At 45.5% G+C, this 6,346-nt stretch overlaps 1 long non-coding RNA gene across 1 annotated transcript; it reads left to right on the top strand.

Moving 5' to 3' along the window:
• Positions 1 to 167: 167 nt before the first annotated feature.
• Positions 168 to 5,987, top strand: LOC124105978 (uncharacterized). Its single transcript, XR_006855947.2, has 2 exons — positions 168 to 859; positions 3,510 to 5,987. It is a non-coding gene; the product is annotated as an uncharacterized LOC124105978 (long non-coding RNA).
• Positions 5,988 to 6,346: the final 359 nt, after the last annotated feature.

The following is a 6,346-nucleotide window of genomic DNA, read 5'->3' as shown; positions in this document are numbered from 1 at the left end:
GGAGACCACGCGGGAGTCAGGCCTGGCCTGGGCGACCTGTGACAGGTGCACTTTGGGCTTTGATGTAGCCTCTGCTGCTCTGCCGCTGCGACTTATTTTGAAAATGGACTTGTTTCTTTCTGTTCCTCTTTCTCTCTCTGCTCCTCCCTAATCTCTCCCCCTCCCCAATCTCAGGGGAAACAGGGTTGCCTTTCTTTCCCAGCCTAGAGACTTCTCTCTTGAGTACAAACCCACCACAGGAACAAGTAATCCAGACTTTGGGGATGGCACCAGAAGATCTCAGAAATGACTGTCTCCCAAGTTAACAAGTGATTGACAACTCCAGACAGAGAACAGGGGATGGACTTTGAGCCACCTCTCTAGAAGCCCCCTGTCCCTGCTGATGGGCAGAACCACCTCTTTGGGACAGGAGTCCCCTGTGTTTTTCTTTTGCTAGCAAAGCAATAAACCTTTTTCTCAAAACTGAGTCCTCTTTATTGGATTGGCATCAGAGACAAAGGCTGAGCTTTCAGCAACATTTTGGCACCCCAGATGGGACCCAAGAGCAGCCCCCACTCCAGCTTTCTTGGGCAGCCCTGGCTCTCTGAGGAACCCCACTTCCATGCTGAGGATTCGTGGTCCTGGTGAACTTCTTGGGAGGCAGGAGAGGAAGGAGGCGAGTCGGCTTTGGGTAGAACCTAGGAGCTGTTCTCGAAAGTCAAGGGAGGGACTGGGGGACCGTCCCAGCAGCTGCCGAAGCTCCTTTGGCTTCAGGGAACTCCAGCCCTCTCTCCCTGAACGGTACGGCGTGCTCCATCCTGGTCCACTTTGAGAAAAAGGAAACTGAACTTTAGAAACTCATGACAACTTTGGCCACTTGGTAAGCTCCCCGCTGTGCACGCTGAGACCCTGGATTCCACACACCTGGTCCCTCTTTCTGGGGACCTCTGTGGTACCACTGGTGTAGGAGTCACAGTTACGCAGGACTCGAGAACCTAGGGATAGGGACTCCCTTCTCATCTGTTCCAGGTTCTCATTTGTTTGTTGGTCTTGGACTTGGGGATCCCTCTGGTTGTCTGTTTCGTTAAGACATGGCCAGTACTGCACTGACCCTGTGGGTAGTCTCTTGGGGGAGATCCTAGCTGGTCAATTTAAAGGTTCCCATTTGTCAGCCATGGTTTGAGGGCGTCTCTCTCTCTCTCTCTCTCTCTCTCTCTCTCTCTTCTGTTACTGGCCCTCTAAGACCCAGGCCTTGCTGCATTGATCTAACTGGGAGCCTCTTGAGCAGAGAGATCTGGGCTGCATGGGCCACCGATGGGGATAAGCCTGTCTAAGAGAAAGAGGGTTTGCTGGAACACAACCTGGCCTTTAAATGGCTTCTCTTGACATTGAAGTTGGGCTGTCAGGGTTAAAGCATATGAAAGAGTTCCTATAGGTAGGGGTTTATGCAGTTGCAGGATGAGGGGTCTGAACCTAGCGCTGGCCCCCCCTCAGCACTGTTCCTCAGCCTGGCCCCAGCAGCCGCAGATCATCTCCGTGTGGGTCAAGGACACCAGCCCTGAACTGGGTGGGGGGAAATCCCAGAAAAGCTCCCTGGGTGGGAGACAAATGGCCAGAGAACTGGCCTGTGCCCTGCCTTCCAGCCCCTTTTGCCCCTGGTGGGTGGAGGCTGCTGGCCACAAGGGAGGTGGCAGTAGGTTCCAGCACTGTCCTTTATGACCTGGGGACAGGAATAGTCTCCCCTTTTAAGACCTGACAGGACACCCCACTTGGCCAGGAGATATTCATCACTGGGACAAAGCAATGCTTGCTATGATAGCATCCCTCCCACCTAAATGCCTGGGGACGCTGGCAGAATAAATAGCTGCACCCAGATAAGGGAGACAGAAACTAAGGCCCGCCCACCTGTGTTTCCTAGGCAGCCCTCACAAAGGGATCTCAAGGAAACCTGAAGGAACTGATGGGAAGGGCCCCCCCACTGCGAATCAACAGGCCCAGTATAAGAGAGAGGCCCCAAAGGAGCCCCTGGGTACAATTGACAGTGGGGAACTGACTTCAATGATAATGTGATAATGACAAAGGAGACAGGTCAGCCTCAAAAATACCCTGTGTTCTAACCCTGGAGAGAAAAAAGATGAAGGCATAGTCCAACCCTCTCCTGGGATGATATTTGTGATGATTTTGAGATAATTTTCTTGGATTTAAATTAAAATGCACAGATAACATTCCTAAGGACTGTTTGAGAATATGAATTTAAGAAAGGGTCTAAAACTAGAAAAAATAAAAGAAAGTTATAGGTATGGAAATATATTTTAGTACAGAAAGTTGGAAGGTAAAAGAAATGCTTCTGGATGGGAAAGTATTTTGCCTGGTAAAGTAATATTCTTGGGGGGCTGGGGTTGTAGCTTTGCAGTAGATCGCTTGCCTAGCACTTGTAAGGCGCTGGGTTCGATCCTCAGCACCACATAAAAATAAATAAATAAAATAAAGGTATTATGTCCAACTATAACTGAAAAAAAATTATAAAAAAAGTAATATACTTGGGCTAAAGTCCAAGATGCAACAGAATAAAACTAAGGATATAAAGAAGTTGTGGATGTTTAACTAAGTCACAGAAGTTTTGTGGAAGGTAAATCTCAAAGTTTGTGATTTAATTGGCTATAATTAGCACAGTCAAAATTGTTCGAACTTTCATGTGCTGATATGAAGCAAAGTCTGAAACATGGATCTGCTCTTATCTATTGAGATAATTTTCTTGGATTTATTAGGTTTTATTACTTGGGGAAACTAAGTCTTAAAGGAATTAGAGTTTGTACCTGTTTTAAAGTCTTAAATGATTACTTTGTAAGTGGTTAAACAAACAACCAATATTTAGGTTATAACAGTATAGTTGACACCCCAAATACATGTGACTAGGTATATGTATGCATCTGAGAACTATGTCTGTCTAAGCCTTGTCTAGCTGGGGTTGTAGCTCAGTGGCAGAGCACTTACCTACCACATGTGAGGGCATTGGGTTTAATCCTCAGCTCCACATAAAAGTAAATAAATAAAAAGTAAATGAAGTAAAAAGTAAATAAAGGTATTGTGTCCATCTACAGCTAAAACAATTTGAAAGAAAATGTTTATAAAATGAAAGTTTATGTAAGTTTACAGGCAAGACAACAATAAGTGCTCTCTTTTATACATTGTATCTGACATAGAAGGGCTACACTGTTATTTGAAGACCCATCTTATAATTTTTGCTTGACTAAGTCAATTTCTGATCATTAACACCGTTTCCTAAATATATGAGAGATCTAAAGTTATCCTGTGATTTTTGCTAACCTGTGTAGACCTGTGATTATTGTTATCTGACACTATGGATTCTCAATTGTACTTTAAAAGTTAAACTTAGTTAAATATAAAGCTCAGGAGTGCACTTTGCCAAATTGTGTTCTCCAAACTAAAATTATCTGTAGCAAGTCTCAGATTTGCATAGAAATAACGAATTTGGTTGGTATTTATTCATGTCATTTGATGTTTTACAGCTGGATAAAGTAACCTGTGGGGAGCCACCCGTGAGCTACTTGAGGGGTGTCTGCACTCGGAACCCAGCCATGAGACTTAGGGTTTTTCCTCGGGAACTCTCCTGGCTCTCCCGTGCACATCAGACTGACCAAAGCATGAGATCTCTGTCTTCACTCCTTGGCTTTGGAGTTGGGCTTAACCCACTGGGAACTGGACAGCCCACCTGCTAACTTATTTGGCACAGAACATTCCATGGAAAACCTTTGAGGTTCCCCATATAAATAAAGCAAGCGCAGGCTCCATCCTCTCTTTCTAGTGTGGAAGCTCCATCCTTAAGATCCGCGAACCCTCCCGCCCCCGCTTTTTTTTTAAGTTAAAAAGATTTTATTGATTTGGGTTTTTTTTTTTTTTTTTGTGTGTGTGTGTGTGTGTGTGTTGCTGGGGATTGAACACAGGGCCTTGTGCATGTAAGGCAAGTACTCTACAACTGAGCTTTATCCCCAGCCCTGGATTTTTTTTAATACCTTTATTTTATTTATTTATTTTTATGTGGTGCTGAGGCTTGAACCCAGCGCCTTCTATGTGCTAGACGAATGCTCTACCGCTGAGCCACAACCCCAGCCGCCCCCCACCTCCCCCGGATTTGTTTTTTAATGACACAATTTAGTACCCAATAGCATTTTAGAAATCTACTTAAGGTAGTTTTATAGTGCCTCAAAAAAAAAAAAAAAAAAAACCAGAACAGAGGCTAGGGATATCCTCCTGATAAAGTTAGAGGTTAGCCTATTGGAGGCCTGGGTTTTATTCCCAGTGCTGCAAAAAGAAAAGAAAGGGAAAGCATAAAATACTTAATATTTCCTATAGCCACCCCCGCTTTTTAAAAATTGTTTTCTGTGTCCTGTGGTTTTTCTGCCACCTTCTTCTTCTTTTTTAGCCTTTATTTCGCAACCAGCCCACTCTGTGAAGAGGAACCCCAATTCCGTCGCCTGCACCGGATGCGGGCAAGAGTGACCTGTGGTCAATGTTATATATACAATTTTGTGCTGCTTTTCACACTGGAATTGGAATTTAAATGCATTTTTTGGAAGATGATAAGGAGATCCTGATCTGCTTAAAGGTGACATTGTAAAACATGGAGGCATTCTGCCACTTTTTCCACAAAAAGAAAGTTAAAAGCTCTCTTAGACTTTCCTTGATTCTTGTTTCCCATGAAATGTTGTGTTGTGTTATTTGTGAAGAGCCCCCCTTGCCTGGGATAAGGCTCTGCCTCCCACCTTACTCCATGTCGAAATGGCTCCAAAATAAGCCACACTTCAGCTCATTTAAAGTTGTGTTCAAAAGATTGACTTTTTTTTGTAAGGATTACTGTGATCTCCAACAGGGATTATAATATATAACTAAGTGAAGGGTCAAGATTATAAAAGTCGTTTTTCTTGGTTCATAGCTCTTACACAAACTGAATATATTTTTGCTCTGTTTATTTCATTTTGTGTTTTCCTTGTAAACTTTATAACTGTTGCCTGTTAGTGTTTTGCAGAGGTTCTGTTTCAAAAAAAAAAAACAAAAAAAAACACCAACCTGGTTTAATTGGAGGTAATAAACCTTCACCTACAGGATAGTATGTAATGCTGACTTCCTGTACTAATACTCATCCCAATGAAATGAAAGGTGTGTCTGTGAAATTATAGATATTGAAGTTATAACCTGTTACTCCCTCTTTACGATTGGCAGAACTGGTTTTAAGTTGGGTGTTTAAAACCAAAAACTTGGAGACCGAAGTCAAGGAAGTAAAAGGACCAAGGGAAAGCAGCCCTGGACATTTGGCCCCGGCCCTCTAAGGTCAGCCAGGGCCTAGACAACCATGGGACCCCCTCTGGGCCCTGAAGCTCTGCATGATCCCTGCCCTCTGCACGCCTCGTCCCTTCACGGCCATCTGCCACTGTGGACCTCTGACTGCTCTGAGGCTGAGTGTCCTTACCTGTCCACACCCCACCTGATGGAGAACAAGGACTTTGGGTCACTCCCCAACTTCGCCTCCCTTCAGCAGACAGTGGTTTGGAAATGTTGTCGCCCATTTCTCCACACAAATGGAATGTAGAAATTGACAGTGAGGAAATGTAACCATGGTGTCCTTTAGGCCTTGAATACAGCCCTTGCCACTGCCATGTATCCTTAAAAGGGACATGCTTCTTTCCCTTCCTGTCTGCTCCTCCCTAATCTCAAGGGAAACAGGATCACCCTCCTTCTCCCTCCTAGGTAGACTTATCTGTCCTTGAGTGCACACCCTCCATAGGAATAAAGTAACCCAGACTGTGGGATGGCACCAGAAGACCTCAGAAATGACTGTCTCCCAAGTTGACAAGTGCAACGGAGCCTTTGAGCCACCTCTTTAAAAGCCCCCTGTTCCTGCTGATGGGAGGAACCGCAGCCTTTGGGACAGGAGTCCCCCGTGTTTCTCCTTTGCTTGCAAAGCAATAAATCTTCTTTTTTTCTCAAAACTGTGTCCTTATTATTGAATCGGCATCGGGGACAAGGACCGAGCTTTCAGCAGCACAGCCTTGGAGAGCCCAGCCACCTTAAACCCGGGTTCCAGTGCATCCCCTCAGTCCCTGGGCACAGTCCACACCTGCTAGTCATGGTGGCCATGACATGTCCCCCTCTTGTCCTGGGGGTGCTGTGGTCAGGGTAGACAGAGAGGAAGAGGAAGCTACAAGCAGCCAGAGGCCCAGGACCCTCGACCCTCGCTACAGAGCTCAGCCTGGGCTCCCTGGGCCGGCTCAGGAAGGAGCAGCACCCGGGACCTGGTTCCCCTGGAGGGAGAGGGCTCTGGCTTCCCCATGTGACACTGCAGAGTTGG

This window comes from Marmota monax, unplaced genomic scaffold (genome assembly GCF_021218885.2).
Source record: "Marmota monax isolate L192 unplaced genomic scaffold, Marmota_monax_Labrador192_F-V1.1 WCK01_AAM20220418_F8-fsc00208, whole genome shotgun sequence".
In the NCBI taxonomy this organism is placed as follows: Eukaryota; Metazoa; Chordata; class Mammalia; order Rodentia; family Sciuridae; genus Marmota; species Marmota monax.
The sequence above is the reverse complement of the archived record's forward strand: the minus strand, read 5'-3'. Positions and strand labels throughout refer to the sequence as shown.